We start from the raw sequence: 17,710 nt of genomic DNA, 5'->3' as shown, positions 1-17,710 counted from the left end.
GGACTCTTCTTTGTAATCCTACAAACTCAGATCAGTCCCTGGAACTTCCCGGGGGATTTCTTACTACCCACAGATAGACAGATTAATGGGACTCCTTCCAAAGTATCTTTGTTCATTTATATAATCACAATAACATTGTAAAGAAAAACAATTTGAAAAGTCTTAAGAACTTTCACGAATCCAATTATGAACAAATGTAAAGGGTCAATCATGAAGCAAGATATGTATCTCTTGCCCAAAGGAACAGACTCAGATATAGAAGGAGACATGCATTTTCAGACATGGCCACATATGTGTGGATTGGTTTTTCACAAATATATTTATTTGGTACAAGGATTTTTGTTCTCTTCTTTTTAATTGGAGAAAGATTTGAAGGGAAGAGGAGAGCCTTCTTTTTTGTTGCTCTCCCAAAAAGGGAAAGGAAAGAGAGGAATTGAAACATTTAAAATAAAATGCAGGGGCAGCTAGGTGACGCAGTGGATAGAGCACTGATCCTGGAGTCAGGAGGACATGAGTTCAAATTCAGACTCGGACACTTAATAATTGCCTGTGTGACTTTAGGCATGTCACTCTTAAACCCCATTGCCTTAAATAAATTTTAAAAAATTGCTTAAAACAAAATGCAAAAACAGAACAGCAGAAAGCTCAGAAGGAAATGCAAATAAATAGGACAACTTTGAAAGCAGCATGGTCAATTTATTATGTATCCTAAAAAAAAGCTGGATGTGTTAGAGATTTGCATATTTACATACTATTTCTCCTTTTTTCTATTCTAATGTATATATGGAGAGGTAATTATTTCCTTTTGCTATCTAAATGCAGAATAAAACTTTTTTTTATGATTTTGCAAGGCAAATGGGGTTAAGTGGCTTGCCCAAGGCCACACAGCAAGGTAACTATTAAGTGTCTGAGACCAGATTTGAACTCAGGTACTCTTGACTCCAGGGCTGGTGCTCTATCCACTGCATCACCTAGCTGCCCCCAGAATAAAACATTTAAAAAATTCAACAACATTTATTTTTTCTTAAGGAACACAAAGATATGGCATGGCTTTCTGGACATGGATGCAAATAGGCAGATTCTGAGGTTAAATGAAAATGCTCTCAGTAGGGCAAATGTAGGAAAGGTGCTCTCAGTTGGAGCTGTCCAAAGAGGGGAAAGGATTGCCTTAGGAGGTGGAGGTTTCTCCCTCAGTAGAGGTCTTCAAGCAGAAGTTGGATGGGCACTGGTCTCCCATGTTATAGAGGGAATTCTTGGTCAGGTATGGCTTGGACTGGACAGCCTCTGAAGTACAGGGCAAGGCAGAGATTCTTTTCTATCCCTGGGTCCCATAATTCTGATGCAAGGATTTCATGACTTAAGAAAGGATACAGACGAGGTTCTTTTCATATTGTCTCTCCTGTATCAGGACAAAACCTCCATTTCTTGGCCTTTGCCCTGAATTGTCTTTATATTCTTTTCTGTTCCTTGAGCTAATGTTTAATTATTGATCCTTATACCACAATGAAAAAAGGCTTCTATCACTGCTTCCATTTTGGGAACCACTTCATTGTAGGTTGAAGGTAAGGTGGATTCAGGCTTTGGACACAAATATCTCAGATTTCTCCAGGATAATGTAAGCTTCTTAGGTCAAGAAGGGCTTTCATTTTTTGGTAGCTGGTAAATGGAAGGCACTTAATAAGTGCTTGCTTAATTGTTTTTTCTTTTTTTTGCAAGGCAATGGAGTTAAGTGACTTGCCCAAGGCCACACAGCTAGGTAATTATTAAGCGTCTGATGTCGGATTTGAACTCGGGTCCTCCTGACTCTGGGGCTGGTGCTCTATCCACTTCGCCACCTAACTGCCCAGTACTTGCTTAATTGAATTGAATGTGTTGTTAAAGATGAAACTATTTCTGACCTTGTAACTTGTATTGAACACCATTCAAAGACTTTATGGTTCAAACTTTGTTCAGTAAACTGTAGGGTCTAATACAAAAGAATTTTCTGGAGACATATGACACAAGAGGACTCAAAGTCACCCTCAGATGGTCACTCAGAGACAGGAGACACACTGAGTAATGCAACTCATAGCAAAGTGATTTTACTTAACTTACTTGGTATATCTCCCTTCTTTGATCCATGTTTTAAATGTCTCAACAAAATTCAAACACACTCTATAGCATTCTCCTAAATCTATATGTCTAGAAATCTTGTCAAAAGAGGAAATGACATTAGTCTACCATCAAATGTTTTTGATGAACACATTAGGGTTCATAGACTATTTTGTCAATAATGATCTAAAGAATTTTTGCCAGGAATAGATTTGAGACCACTTGCCTATAGTTTAGAGATTCCACTTCTTCTTTAATATGAAAATGCCTCTGAATGTTCCAGTTTTGGAGCCCAAGAACTTTTCACTCATCAAAAATTTGCCCCACCAAAGCAGATTCAGGTAGTCAGTGCCAGGACCTGCCTGTCTCTGGGTCTTATAGACTTTATTGGGGGAGACATCAACTGATGTTAACTTGTCCCACCTGCATGTCCAGAGCTGCTTCTCTTCTCCTGTCCTATGCCTTCACTTCTGCTATTTCTCCATCTTAGTAGGCTTGACAGACCCCTGATGTATGCACATTTTTGCTGAATGAATGGAGTTGTGTTTAGCATCAAATGGTCACACATCTGTGTTAAGAAACAGGAGGCAAGATACACGTAGCTTATCCTCCATTTACCAGTTGAAGCATCCCAGTCTCAGGGATGAAGCGGCTTGCCCATGCTTCTCACAAGGAAGGGGGTCGACAGTCTCCTGGGTCCCTGTCTGGGTCGGTTTCCATCTTGCCCCTACTGCCTTTTATGGAGAAGTTGACAGTTCTTTTCTTCGGACTAAAGTGTTCAAGGCAGTGATCAGAGTATTGTGTTTGTTCAACTGAACTTTGGCTGATGTTCAGACATTGCAGGGTGGGGCCCCTGCTTCCCTCCCCTGGGAATGGCAAAGATAACTTTGAAGAACATTTTGTCTCTGTTTATGAGGAAATTCCTCAACTCCAGGTACTGTCCAGAAGGGCAGTGGGGTCCTGGTGGGATAGGCTTGCTGAAGGTACAGAACAGAAAGTCTCCTCTTCCCTACTGATCCATTGGAGGGTCCATCTGAGCTAATTCCTGAGCCTTCAGCTCATTCTCAAAGGAGGCAGGTTTCTTTCTTTTCAAGTTTTGACCAGTGTCTCCAGGAAGCCTGGGAGTCCTGGGGTGGAAAGGGACATGAGACATATGGATTCTCCCACTTCCCAGCAGGAGCCTTTTCCTCTCACTGTTGCCTTTGCCTGGAATGTACCCTTTCTCCTGTCACCTCCTGAGGTCCTACCTGACCTTCTAAGTCAGCTAGGTGGTTCAATGGATAGAGCACTGGCCTTGGCATCAGGAGGACAGCAGTTTGAATTCCACCTCAGACACCTGATAAGAATTAGCTGTATGACCTTGGGCAAGTCATGTAACCCTGATTGCCTCACAGCCAGAACCATCTCTGGTCTTCCTGATGCATATCTGGCCAGTGGATCCAGATGACTCTGAAGGAGAAAGTGAGCCTGGTGACTTAGCACAGCCCCCCTTCCCTAAAAATTCAATTCCCATGCTTGTCATGGTATGGCTTTCCTGATGTCATGGTCTTCTTCAGGAATGAGGGACAAAAAGGCAAACAAACAAACAAAAAAACATCCAGCCTAAGCTCATCTCAAATGCTGCCATCTCAATTCAGTTCAAGTAATGTTTTGTCTCTTCTAAAGTGGAACTGGCTGTATTAGTAGGTGGTTAGTTCTTCATCACTGGAGCTATTCAAGAAAAGTCCTGCAAGACCACCCACCAGCTAGGAAAGTGATAGAGGGATTTCTGTTCGGATCTCAGTTGGTCTAAAGGATCTTTGAGGTCATCTTCAATGCTCTGCTCTGGCTGACTATCCCAGAGCCAGGTCACTCAATTTCTCCTTTAGAATACTCTGAAGGGGTGTCTCTTCTTTAATACTATTGATCTGAAGGAAGGAAACGGGCATATATTTAATATCAAATATGTGGGTGGGCAGCTAGGTGGTGCTATAGTGGATAGAGTGCTGGGCCTGGAGTCAGGAAGATTTGACCTCAAATACTTACTAGTTGTGTGACCCTAGGCAAACCACTGTTGACCTCAGTTTCCTCCTCTGTAAAATGAACAGGAGAAGGAATTATGGCACCAATCTAGTATACTAGCTAAGAAAGGTCAAGGAGTGTCAGACACAACTAAATGATAACAAAATGTGTTGGACATTTGTGCTAAGCATTTTACGTATATCTCATTGGATCCTCACAACAACCCTGGAAGATAGGTGCTATTATTATTCCCATTATATAGTGGAGGAAACTAAAATAGACAAAGCCAAATGACTTGCCCAGGGTCACACAGCTAGTTAATATTTCAAGCCAGATTTGAACTTCCTTTTCATGTCTAGGTCCAGGATTCTATCCACCAAGCCATATAGCTGCCTTACTGTATTCCTCAAATTTTTAAGTGCCATTGACTAATCACCTCATTTTAACCACTTAAAATCAATTAGCTTTTACAAAGGGATATTTACCTTAAAAATATAGGATGAACATTTCACTCAATGCTCTAGTAAAAGGACCCACAACAGGTTAGTCTCAGGAGTCTTCCATAATGTTGGTCCCATCAAGGTTATGGTCAGAGGTGGCATGACTGCCAGAGGAATATTCACCTGGGCTATTGTTGGAAAAGATCCAGAAGGTCACTTCCAAAGGCACCTTTGGAGCATCCATGCCTTACTGGGTGCAAACTGAACTTTAGGTCAATGGGATTGTGAAGTGCCTCCTGACCTCTTGGGCTTTACAAGATAAGAAACTCTATTTCTTTCATGGGACAATCTCTCACTGGATGTTATGAATGAAGGAATGAACAGAACAGTCAACAAGACTGATGCCATAGTCCAGGACTTTGCAGCCAGTCAAAGAGTCTCCTAAAGGTTCCCAATTTAGAATGTCTATGCAGGCATAATAATCTTTCCAAGACCCTTTTATTTCACATCATCATAATTCTCCTGAAGCAGACTCCTCAACCTCCTGAGGTATTTTTCATACATCCTACCCCATCACATCTCGACCTTTATTAATTGTTTTTGTTTGTTTTTGCAAGGCAGTGGGGTTAAGTGACTTGCCCAAGGTCACACAGTTAGGCAATTGTTAATGTCTGACACCAGATCTGAATTCAGGTCCTCCTGACTCCAGGGCCCGTGTTTATTCACTGTACCACTGGCTTCCCTGTGATCTCTATTACTAATAATAGATATATAATAGATACTTCTCTTGTTAATAATGGGAACTCCTGACAGAGTTTGGTCATCAGAGTCATTAGTCAGTCAATAAACTGGTGGGTAGGGATGCTAGAATTTACAGGATCATTGAATCTTAGCTACAGAACTGGAAAGAACTTGGATATAATTTAATTTAACCCCCATTTTGCAAAGGAGGAAACCAGATGACCAGGGAGGTAATGACTGTTTCTCAATTGTCATCCCTCCTGACCTCTGAAGCCTCAATCACCCTCTTCCCCTTGATACTCTCTTCTCTCTAGGTTTTTATGATATTCTCTTTCCTGGTTATTCTCCTCCTATCTGACCTGTCTCCTTTGCCGGATCTTCATCCACTAATTGTGGGTGTCCCAAAAGTCACTTTCCTGAGCCCTTTTTTTCTCTCTATATGATCAGCTTCCAAGGATTCAATGATCATCTTTATACCCATGATTCTCATATCTATTTATCCAGCCTGAATCCCTCTTCTGATCTCCAGTCTCATATTACTAGCTGACTTTTGGATAATTAGAGCTAAATGTCCCAAAGCTTAAATACAGCATGTCTAAATTTGAATGCATTAATTCCTTACCCCCACCCCCAATCTTCCTTTCTTCCAAGCTTTCCTAGTCCTTTCAAGGGCACCACTATCCTCCTATCCCCCATACTCACCACTTAAATGTTACCCTTGATTCATCCCTTGCATTCATTCCCCCCTCTCCATTTCTAATTTGTTGCCTAAATCTGTTGTTTCTACCCACCATCTCTCATATGCCTTCCTTTCTCTCCACTCCTCCTGCTGCCACCCTCATCACCTTATGGTTGGACTACTGCAATATTCTTCTGTTTGGGTCTCATTGTCTCAAGTTTTTCCTAAAGTTTAGGTATGATTATTTCCTATTCATTAAAATGTATTGGCTCCCTATTGCCTCCAGGATCCAACATTAAATGGGCCTTTAAAGGACCTTCAGATCCCAGCCCTTTCCTACCTTTCTAAGTTTCTGACCCTTGACTCTACTCTGTTCTTTGCAATCCAGAAACATTGATCTTCTTGGTTTTCCCTCAAGGCACTCATGCCCTAACTTTTTGTCTTTTCATTGACTGTCCTTCTGGAAGAATCTGGAATGTTCTTCCTCCTTCCCTTTGCTCATAGCTTCTTTCAAAATTAGTTCAAACCTTACCTTTTCCTGGTAGAGCCTTCCCTCTGTGATGACCTCCCATGTATGCTGTGTGTGTGTCTTGTTTTACCCTATTATCCCTTTCATTAGACAATGAATTCCTTAAATCAACCTCCCCTCCCCCATTTTTCTTTTTGTAGCCTGATCATTTAGCCAAATGTCTGCCTGTCTTATAATGGAAAAAAGTATATAGATTTATATTATTGACCTAAGTGCCATGCTGATGATCAGACAAGGAGTAAGTAGTAGAAACAGGATTTAACTCAGGTTAAACATCGGGTCCTTGTATAATGCATGGATGCTATCTATAGGGACAGGACACTGCCTAGACACCATCCCATTCCCTGTCATCAGACTCTATCGCTCCCCTACTGTCCAGTCCTAGGCCTGCTGTAGTGGAGGATAGCCATGTTCTCATGGATCTTCCATTCATTTGGAAAAGACAAACTTAACAAATTTGGACTTTTGGAATTATGAAATCATGGGATCTGGAGGAGACCTCAATGGTCCTCTGAGTCAACCTGCATACAACAGGCATCTCCATTGGAGCCTCCTTTGGAGGCTCTATTTGAAGACTTCCAGGAGGGGGGTAGCTCCTCTCTTGAGGCAGCCCCTTCCATTTGGGGAAGTCTCTCCTCTTTTCTATTTAAATTTGCCTCTTTACAACATCCTGTCTCTGCCTTCCCATTGCCCAACATATTTAAATGTTAGGATTAGAGAGGACTAGGAGACCATGTATTCTAACTCTTGGATTGAAGAAGGAGATGAAGCCCAGAAAAGGAAAGAGAATTTGCCTAAGCTTAGACCCTGAATCAGAAGCCAAAGTATATAACATGTATTTAGGATTCCTGATCCCTGACCGAATTCCCTTTGGTGTGCTGGTAAATATTTAACAATTGACTCACCAGAAAAAAATATATTGACACTCTAAAATGTAATCTGCATTCATTAATAGTTTCTCCATCACTTTCTTAAGCCTATTTAGTCAATATAATAAATCAATATTTAGTCAATATAAATAAATATAAGGAAATATGATAATAAATAAATTGCATTCCCCAGTTTCTGAGGGGGGCAGTAAATGCTCATATCGAAAATTTAACAATCAGCTCTTGTGAGTTGGTTAGAGCACACTCCTGCAAATAGATTTTGGCTAATTAGAGGGGACAGGAAGGGAGATTTGGAAGTTGGAATGAACCTGGCATATGGGAGGGCAGGTGGGAAGGCAGACAGGAGTCAGAAAATCTTGGCTTAAGGTTTTCTTAGACATGTCACTTAAACCTGAGGCCCAGGGCATGACCCTGTAACACCCTCTAGTAGAGTCGGTCCTCACAAGCTATGTTCACACTGTGCTCCACACTGCCTCTTGAGAGGCGGAAAAATGGTCCTCTCTGTAGTCAGGTCTTGAAAAAGAAAAAGAAAAGAAATCCCCTCTCTAGTGCTGGCGAAGTACTGGGTCTTTTGAAGCTAGGAGTCCCTTCTCTTAGGTTGTGGAATGTCCGACTGCCTGCTTTGGGCCAAACCACACTGACTTTTAAACAGAATCTGAACCATCCTTCTAGAAGCCCAGTTAGAAAGCCTTTCTCTCCTGGATCCAACTCATTCTCCTAAGAGTTTCCCTGATTCATCTTCCCCTGTCCTGGGGAAGTAAATAACTGGCACCTTAAGATAGGCATTGATAGTGGTGGTAAAATGAAATAGAGGGGAAGAGGAAGAGGTTGGTGGGGAAAAAATTTTTGTGATGGTTGAGAGATTCTAGCAGCAATCAATGTCTGGGTTTTGGCTCTTCCCATCATGGGGCAGGAGAACCTAGGGATCACAAAATTTCAGAAAACAGCATTTCAGGAAAAAAAAAAACTAGTGTAGAGCTTTGAAATTTGAAAAAAAACACTTAATCATTAATACCTTGAGAGGTATTATTATCCCAATTATAGAGATGAGGGAACTTGAACAAACAGAAATTAAATCATTTGCCCAGGGTGACACAACTGGTATCTGAGGTTGGATTTGAACTCAGATCTTCACTACTCCAGCATCAGTGCTCTATCCACTATGTCATGCTGCTGTCTCTAAGGGTCACTAATAGGTAAATATTAGAGATAGGATTTGAATCCAGGTCTTTCCTACTCTAGGTTCTGTGCTCTGCCTACTATATAGTGCTGCTTCTTTAGAGAGTTGGAAGGAATTTCATCAATTATCTGACCATTCATTCATTCTACAAGCATTTGCTATATTCCCAGGGACTATACCAGCAAGCCCTTTGTTTGTGAATGGCTTCATTTGTTCAGTGAAATTTGAGATTTAGGTTCATTGCTGAGGTGAGGGAGGGGGAGCCAAGGGAGGTTTGAGGAGGAATGCAAAGGTTTGGGAGAGTCACTGTGGAGAGTGGGAGAGTGAGTTTGTTAAGAAGATAGAAAAGGATTGCCTCACTGGAGTGAGGGCCTGGTTGAGATTATGAAGCATGCGTTCGCAGTAGATCTGGTAAACCGGGATTTGTGGTTTTTTTTTAGCTTTGTTTGGCAGCATCTGAGTAGGAAAAAAGGCAATGGATGTTGTGAGTGATGCAGGTCTGAGGTTTGGTAGGACAAGGTTGATAATCTAATACAGGAGCATAAGTGGAGAGTTGAATTGGCTCAATGGGGAAAAGAGGAGATAATGGCTATTCCAGGGGAGAGGGCCAGGGAGAGAATGGAGGGGTGAAGGGATTGGAGGTCATGGTATTAGAAGGGAAAGGGAGACATGGAAAGCCAAAAGCAAATCTCAGAGTTTATGAACATGGAAGTGGTGCCTTTGTGGATGGTGGCAAGATCATCTCTATACTCAGCTGAAGTGGAGTGGCGAAGCAGGTCAAAACAAGTGGGTCAGTTGAGGAAGTTAGGACTTTTAAAGAACTGTTGAAGTCCCTTAGTATGAAGGCAGAAGCTGAGAAGGAGAGAAAGCCTGTGAGCCAGAGGTCGAATTCCTTTAGAAGGAAAAGAAGTGTTCTGGAGTTCTATAGAAAAGAGCCACCAGAGTCTTGATTGGATGGTAGATAGGTATTAAGTGAACTGCAAAGGAGGAGAGGTTACTGGGTGGTGGAGGTAGGGGGAGAACCTGGAAGTGGTCAAGAACTAAAGACTCCCCTTACCTTGACTGAGGAGAAGAACGGTGAGGGGGCTATGCCATCAGGAGAAACCCAAGTCTCAGTGAGAACCAGGATGTGGAGAAAGTATTTAAGAAAAAGACTTAAAATGAAGCAAATTTGTTACTTGTAGAGCAGGCATTCCAGAGGGCACAGTGAAAGGAAGGGAAAGGACATTAGAAGGTTGGGTTGAGGGACAGTAAGGAATTGAGCAGTGGAGGAGGGGAAATGGGGCTCAAATGCTTAACTGTGTGACTCAGAATCACTGGGATGGGGGGTATGACTAGGGTGGGGAGTTTAGTAATATTAAGGGAAATTTTAGAAAGATTTTCTATGTTAATCAGTGCTTCATGGTGGCAGAATAAAGACTGTTAGAAGTAGAAGGATCTGGGGCAGTTAGGTGGCACAGTGGATAGAGCACCAGCCTTGGAGTCAGGAGTACCTGGGTTCAAATTCGACCTCAGACACTTAATAATCACCTAGCTGTGTAGCCTTGTGCAAACCACTTAACCCCATATGCTTTGCAAAAACATAAAAAAAAGAAGTAGAAGGATCCTTAAAATATAGACTGTCATATGGAACAGAGAAAGATCCATAGTATGACCTCAAGACCCTCTACCATATGACTTCTTTCTTTTAGAAATAATAATTAATTATAATAAATGATATTTGTAAAGTTTTTTAATGTTTGCAAAGTAGTTCTATGCATTACATACAGTCTATCATTGCTGCAATCCTTGGGAATAGGTGCCATTCTTACACTCCCACTTTGCAAATGAAGAAACTGAGTCTCAGAAAGGATAAGTGATTTGCCCAGTTACATAACTAGCAAACATCCTAGTCTGAATTGCCCTCAGCTTGTCCTTATTCCAGGATTAGCACTCTAGCATCTCTGTCTGCTTCTAATCAACAAGTCAACTCAGCAATAAAGTCTTGAAAATATGGTAACCAGAACTGAACGTAGTGCTCTAGAGATGGTGTTCTAAAACTTGGGAGGCTGTTTGATCTCACCAATGTGCCGATTCCCTTCCCTAATGCAGATTGCAGTCTACCCCTGCCTCTGCCTCTGTCTCTTCTCTCTGTTTCTGTCTCTCTGTACCAACCCCCCCCCCCCCCGCCAGATCTCTGTCTTTCTCTCTTCCAGACGTGTGATTTTGTGGATTTAGAGAACTTCCAATGTGGAAATTCTCTCCATAGATGCAGAATATTATAAGTGTAACTGAAGAACTTAGAAAGTTGTCCTGGGACTGAGAAGATAAGTGACTTGCCCAAGGTCACCCATTCTATATGTGGCAGGGGTGAAACTTGAACCCGTCTCCCTGACTTTTCAGTGCACACTGCCATGCTGCCTCCATTTAATGTCTTTCCATAATAATAATAATAATAATAATAACAATAACAATCAGCAATATTTTTAATAAGGCATAATATATCTTTTATAATAATAAAGATTTTTTTCAAAACTTCTTGAAACAGCTTTCCTTTGGGAACCTTCTTACTTGGGGGATTTGGGGAGAATGAACTCCTCTTTATGAAATATGGGGGCTATAATCACCAATTCTCCAGGAGATCTTTAGGTGAGGGGTGGGCCTGGGCCAGCCAGCTGCTGCCCATCACATGCTTCAGACCTGGTGAGGAACTGGGAAGCTTTCTGGGAAGCCCTGGTCAGTATGCTCCCTAGGCTCCAAGCTCTCCCCTCCTTACCCCAGTGCTGGGTTGTCTATCTCCTGACCTCTAATGACTTCACAAAAGGAGGGGGTGAGGCCAAGGCCGGGCCACACTGGCTGAGCAGAACTGGGCCCCAAAGTTGTTTATTTGTGTTTGTCTTGTGGTGCCAGAGGATATTAAATGATGTCTTGGGTTAGGAAGACAATTGTGTTTTTCTTGAATGATGGAATAACTCTCATTGGAAAATCAACAACAAAAACAAAAACCCCCTTGAAGTTAGGAGAAGAAAGAACACAAGAGTTTTATCCAGGAGACGCTGGATTTTTAATCTTGGCTTTGATGCAAACGTCATGTGTGTGACTTTGGGTGAACTGCTTTATCCTTGTCGTGACCAACAAGTCATCATGAAAACTCCTACTGTGTGCTTGATGCTGGGTATACAAAGAAAGGCAAATGACAATCCCTGCCCCAAGGAGGTCACAATCTAAAGGGAAGAGGCAGTTTATAAACAACCACATAAGTTTAAGATAGAGTCAGTATAAATGGGAGTCATTCAGAAGGAAGGTACCAATATGGAGGACAGGTTGGGGACAAGGAGAAAGGGAAAGGCCTTCTGCAGAAAAATGGTGTTTGAGCTGAGGATTGAAGGAACCAAGATAGCCACGAGGCAGAGGTGAGGAGGAAAAAATTCAAGGCAGAGAGAACTTCCTCTCTCTCAGCCTCTGTTTCCTTTTTTGTAAGATGAATGTTCCTATGAGATGATAAGTCTATAATCTAAATCCCCTCCATGCTCTAATGTTCCTTGTTCTGCCATCTATGTGCTAAGGTCCCTTCTGGCTCTGATTCTTCATTCTGAACTTTAAAATCCCTTTGTTGCTATAGCTGACTCCTGTATCAATACCTTTAGCTTTTATCAAATAGTATCTGAGTAGGGATTAATTAGATTCAGCTATCAGTGCCCTGCTCGTAGTAGGCCCTTTGTTTTTACCTTTCATCCAAAGTCTTCTTTCTTTTTCACTTCTGTATTTCTGATTATGTCTCCTTCTAGTCATTCTGGCTAGAAAGTCATCCTTGTCTCCTTGCCCTTCCTCATCCCTGTACTCAATTGATACCCTAGTCTTGATGCTGCTGCCCAGATACCTCCCCATCCATTACTTCTCTCCATCTACATCCTTGTGTTTGAGTCAGGGCTTCATCTCCTCTTGCCTGAATCTCAATTGTCCCCTGCCTCCAGTTTCTCTCCTTGCCAACCCATCCTCCACACGGTTGCCAAAGTAATATCCTGAAGCACTTGCCATGATACTTTTCTGCCCTAGAAATTTCTGTGAATCCCTAAGGCCTCTAGGATCAAATGAATGCTTCCTATTTGCCTGCCACCAGGATCTTTTCCTTCCTTACCTTCACACAGTATTGGCTTCCTGGCTTGGGAGCATTACCACCCTCTCACCAAGTGTTTGGCACATAGAATTTCAGAACTTCAAGGGACTTTGGAATAGGGAATATCAGAGCTGGGAGGGCTTGAGAACAGGGGACTTCTGAGTTGGCAAGGACTTTAAAAAGGGAATGTCAGAGCTGGGACCAGTTTTAGAGCAAGAGATCAAAACTGGAAGGGACATTTAGTTTGTCTTTTTTAATTGGCAGGGAAAGAAACATGATTAGCATCATTCTAGCCCTATTCCCTTCTGGGGCAGAGTGGGATCGAGAGTCAGAGGCCCAGATGTCACTCTGGCCTAAGTCGGTCCCTTTTCTCTTGAGGACTCCTTTGTACTACAGCATGTCTTGGGTTCCAATATTTTGACTTATTCTGTGTTTCTTTCTCTTCTGAAACTGGAGAGTGGAGGAAAGAGGGAAAGGGGTGGCTGCTTGGGGCCCTCGGCCCTCAGTCCCGGTCTTCCAGGAATTCCACTGAGCTCAATTCTGCACGCATTTCCTGAGCCACTGTATGCTCATCCATCCCTGTTCTCCTATGGCCTCCCTGAGTCTTGTGTTCTCAGAGGCACCAGGATCGGAGGAGCCCCTGGATGGGGGTGGGCCATGTGTTTTAAGGGAAATGGAAGCCAGCTGTTGCCCATTCATTTACATTTCAGGGCTGAGTGATGAGTTAAGTGAGGCTGGATGCCTAAGCTGCGCTCAGGGCCTGTGGGATGGACTTTTCTTATATGAAACAAGATGGCAGACAAAGTGGGCCTTCTCCATTTTCTCCCTTTCCCTTGCTATCTACCTTTTCCTTCTATACACCTCATGCAAGGTTTAGTTTCCAGGTAGAGTAGAAATCTTACTTTGTATAACTTGCATTACCAATAATCACCTCTAGAACCAAAGGGAGCCCAGAGATCATAGGATGAAGAATCAAGAGCTGGTAGAAACTTAGAAAATGTTGGGTCTAACTTTCTTGTCTTACAAATCAAGAAAATCATGATTGAAAGAGGGTCAGCATTTGCTTCGAGTCATAGTTCCTAAGAGAGTGAGGTCAGATTTGAACCCTAACCTGAGAGCTTTGATACCTGGCTATCTCACCTCTTGGTTTTATTTTATTTTAGTTTAGTTTTTTGCAAGGCAAATGGGGTTAAGTGGCTTGCCCAAGGCCACACGGCCTTAAGTATCTGAGACCAGATTTGAACCCAGGTACTCCTGACTCCAAGGCCGGTGCTTTATCCACTATGCCACCTAGCCGCCCCTCACCCCTTGGTTTTAGATAGTGACCACTGAGCCCCAGACAGGTGAAGGGATGACAGTGGGTAAGTACCAAAACCTGGGCCCATATCCATTGTTCCTGGTGGTGACCCCCATGGTCTCTGTCTACAGCCATGTGGCTACTAAGGGCCACAGCCAGGACTAGAACCTGCTTTTCCTTGGAGGGTTCCTTGTTTTATGGACTTTCCAGGACTACATGCTGACACCAATGCCCCAGAACCTAGGAATATGCACGGTTCCTTAGCCTATGGAAGCATCTTGTTGGAAGGAGAGGCACAGAAGGGAAATTTTACTTCCTGGAAGACTCAGTCTTTAACTAGACTTTCTGGGACTAATGGCTCAATAACCCAGAGAAGGCCCCCACTGCAGGCAACTTGTAATAGCAAAAAGCCATGAATACATTGACAGGGATAAATATTGAAGTGTATTGCAAACAACAGATAGAAGCTGGGGGAGGGGGGCTGGAAAGAGCAAATTTCAGTTCAACTTTCTGAAAATCAGAACACGCAGTATAATTGGTGACACTCTATGTTCTAAGATTCCTCCCAGCCTGAACTTCTCTGTTCTAATGTTCTTAGCTTTGACATCCCATGTTTCTAGAAATCCCTCACCAGTCACAGTTTTGAAGAAGCCCTGGACAGGAGGAGTGAGTTTCTAGGGTCCTCTTTGGCTTCCACTGAAGGGGGGGGCCTGCTTTTTCTGTATAGGCCTCTCCCTGAGCCTGTCAGTTGGAAAGATTCCCAGTAATAGAAACCAGAGCAAGTGGAGCCTGCAGGTGTCTCTACCATTGATGCTAATCTCTTTCTGATGACCCTCATCTGCAGCAGCTCTCCTCCTGTCACCCCCTCCCCCAAATCTTCCCTTGGACTTGGTATGTAAATCACTGAGCTTGGAAAGGCAGCAGCCCCAGGAGAGGACCTGTTCTGGGCAGACTGGGGTCTCCTGGGGAGCAGAGTGGACCAGGAAGGCAACCCCTCTCATCCACAACAATTCTGGTTCTTCTAGCTAGAGGGGGCTGAGGACGAGACTATATGGATGCAATTATCCTCAACTAGCCTTCTGTCTGGACTTATTAAGCAGAGGCTGAGCTGGGACCTCTATTCTTGGGAAGGGGGTGGCATACAATTTGAGATCAGGAAATTAGTCTCTCCCCTCCACTTCCTCCCCCTCTCCCTACCATGATCCCTCCCTCTTTTCAAGTCTTTCTCCAGTTTCTTTTCTTTATAGAAGGTAGAGGGCCCCAATGGAAAGTTTGCTGGCTCAGGGATCAGTGATCATGGGTTCAAATTTTTACTTTGCTTCTTAGCATCCCTGTGACCTTAGACAAGTCATTCACCTTGGTAGGCTTTAGCTTCTTTGTCAGATTAGGGGCTGGCTAATTGACCTCTCCAATTCTGATTAACCTTTCCAGATCTTAAGCTAAGATTTTTTCTCCCCTTTATTCTTTCCACCTTTGGATCTCTCCCTTCTCTTCTATTATCTTCTGTTCCCCCCGCCCAATTTCTCCATCTGTTTTCTCCCTCCTCCCCTCATCTTTCTCATCCAATCTCCTTCTTTCTCCAATCTGCTCTCTCTTCCTGTTTTTTCTTTATCTCCTTCTTCCATTCTTCCCTATATTTTTTGCATTCTCTATCTCTCTTTTCTCTGAATTATCTAAATACCAATTAATACTAGCCCCTCATACACTTAGGCCCATATTTATGGAGAATTCTTTTCTAAGTTACCTGTCTGAACTTGCTTCCCTTTCTTCATTTCTGAATTTGTCTGAATTTAACTGGAGTTTCAATCAGAAATTTTTGATCTTCTTTGTGAATCCTGGAACCCACTGGCAGTGTAGGGAATCCCTTCTCAGAATCATGTTTTTAAATAGATGAAACAAAATACAAGGTATTACCAAAAATCATTTATATGAAAGCACCATCATCAAAATATTAACCACCAAGTTCATGGACGCCAGGTAAGGAGTCCTTGGAGAGTCTTGGAATTCACAGAATCATAGAATTGGAGAGTGAGAAGGGTCTTTGGCAGCCACCTCATCCAACTGGTTCCCCAAAGGAATCCTTACTATATTGTAACTGACAAGTGGGCATTCTTGTGTCTGTGAAAGGGAGCCCATGACCTCTCAAGGCAGCCTATCCCACCTTTGAGGAACTTCAATGATCAGGAAGTTTTCTGAATGTCACATCTAAACTGACTTGTTAGTGGTTTTCCATGATTGCTCCTAGCTCTGTCTCCAAAGGCTGAGTAAAAAAGTTGAATATCTCTGCCATAAGACAGTCCTTCAAATGCAATCATGCTTCACCCAAGACTTCTCTTTTCAAGGCTAAACATTCATCTCCTCACATCCCAGGCTGGACAGTTATTTCTACGATCAAGTAGAGAATAGCAAAAACTCCCCAAAGTATTTGATTGAAATGGAAATGGACATATCAGTTTTTAGGATCCATTCCTTAAATTAGTACTCTTCTTCCCATTTCTTCTCTAATATATTGTGGGAAGGAAGCTTTGGGTCTCCCAAGTTCCTTCCTGAAAATTGAGTAAATCAGAACAAAGTCTCTGCAGGTGAGGTTAATCCCCTATGAAGCCTGTCTGCATATCTCAGGAGTCAAGATTTAGAGTGTGCTCGGATAACTATTGCTTGCAGCTCCTAGGTATCACTCTTCCACCAGCTGTAATACTTGGCAGCTTCTACATGTACCTCCCTGAGAGACCCTGCTAGTTTTTGCAACTCTGCTGGATTACCTCCTCAGTTGGGTTGGGCTGACCACTTTCTTCTTTAGACCATCTGGGGTTTATTCCTAATTGGTCCCATAAATTGGGACCTGCCACCATCTTCAAGTTGTAACTAAGCTCTAATTTCTTTATTCTGCTGTTATTCCTTGCTTTGACTATATCCCTTGCTCTTTCATGTCTTGAGAGAATTCAAACTCCCCAGAAACCAGATATAGGCCCCTTCTTTCTTTATCTTTCCCCATTTCCTGTTATTCTTTATCTCTTCTCCTTCCCTTTGGTTCCCCTTTACCTTCTTCTTTACTCAATTTTCTACTTTCTTTCTACCTCTTTCTTTCCATTATTATTCCCTTCCGATTCCTTCCTCTCTCCTTCCCAGAATAGTAAGGGGATCCTCAGATGCTCTCTACTATAGACTGTTCCTTAATAGAAATCTTTCCCCACCCAGTGCTCTCCTAGCCTGTTCTTGAGGACCTTTAGAGGGGGGAAATCATTTCCTCTTAAGGTAGCCCATTTTACTTTGGGACAGCTTTCCTCATTATTCATTTTTTTTTTCTGACTTGAAGCTTCAGTCTTCTTCCTTGAAATTTTTACTCATTGTTCTTCTCTAGGTAAAATAAAGCTTTATCTCTACTCTATTAAAGCTTTTCAAATGCCTAAAAGTAACCAAGATGATTCATTTAAGGCCTCTTTCCTTTGAGTTGGGCATTAGTTCATTCAGCTGACCCTCCTTTGGCATGGTCTTTATTCTTTCGCCCTCCTGTTCATCTTCTTCTGTGTTACCAGTAGCTTTCCTTTTGTCAGGATAAGGGTTTACACCTTCACTTCGATCAGTCAACCATCATTAGATTTTTTGGTGGCTCTCTTTTTTTTTTAGGTTTTTTCCAAGGTAAATGGGGTTAAGTGACTTGCCCAAGGCCACACAGCTAGGTAATTATGAAGAGTCTGAGGCTGGACTTGAACTCAGGTACTCCTGACTCCAGGGCCAGTGCTATATTCACTGCACCACCTAGCCA

General features: G+C 42.6%; 1 long non-coding RNA gene across 2 annotated transcripts in view; it reads left to right on the top strand.

The window, feature by feature from the left end:
* Positions 1-17,710, top strand: part of LOC141512419 (uncharacterized) — a 177,470-nt gene that overhangs the window by 56,827 nt on the left and 102,933 nt on the right. The window lies entirely within an intron of this gene.

The sequence above is a fragment of the Macrotis lagotis genome, chromosome 2 (genome assembly GCF_037893015.1).
Source record: "Macrotis lagotis isolate mMagLag1 chromosome 2, bilby.v1.9.chrom.fasta, whole genome shotgun sequence".
In the NCBI taxonomy this organism is placed as follows: Eukaryota; Metazoa; Chordata; class Mammalia; order Peramelemorphia; family Peramelidae; genus Macrotis; species Macrotis lagotis.
The sequence above is the reverse complement of the archived record's forward strand: the minus strand, read 5'-3'. Positions and strand labels throughout refer to the sequence as shown.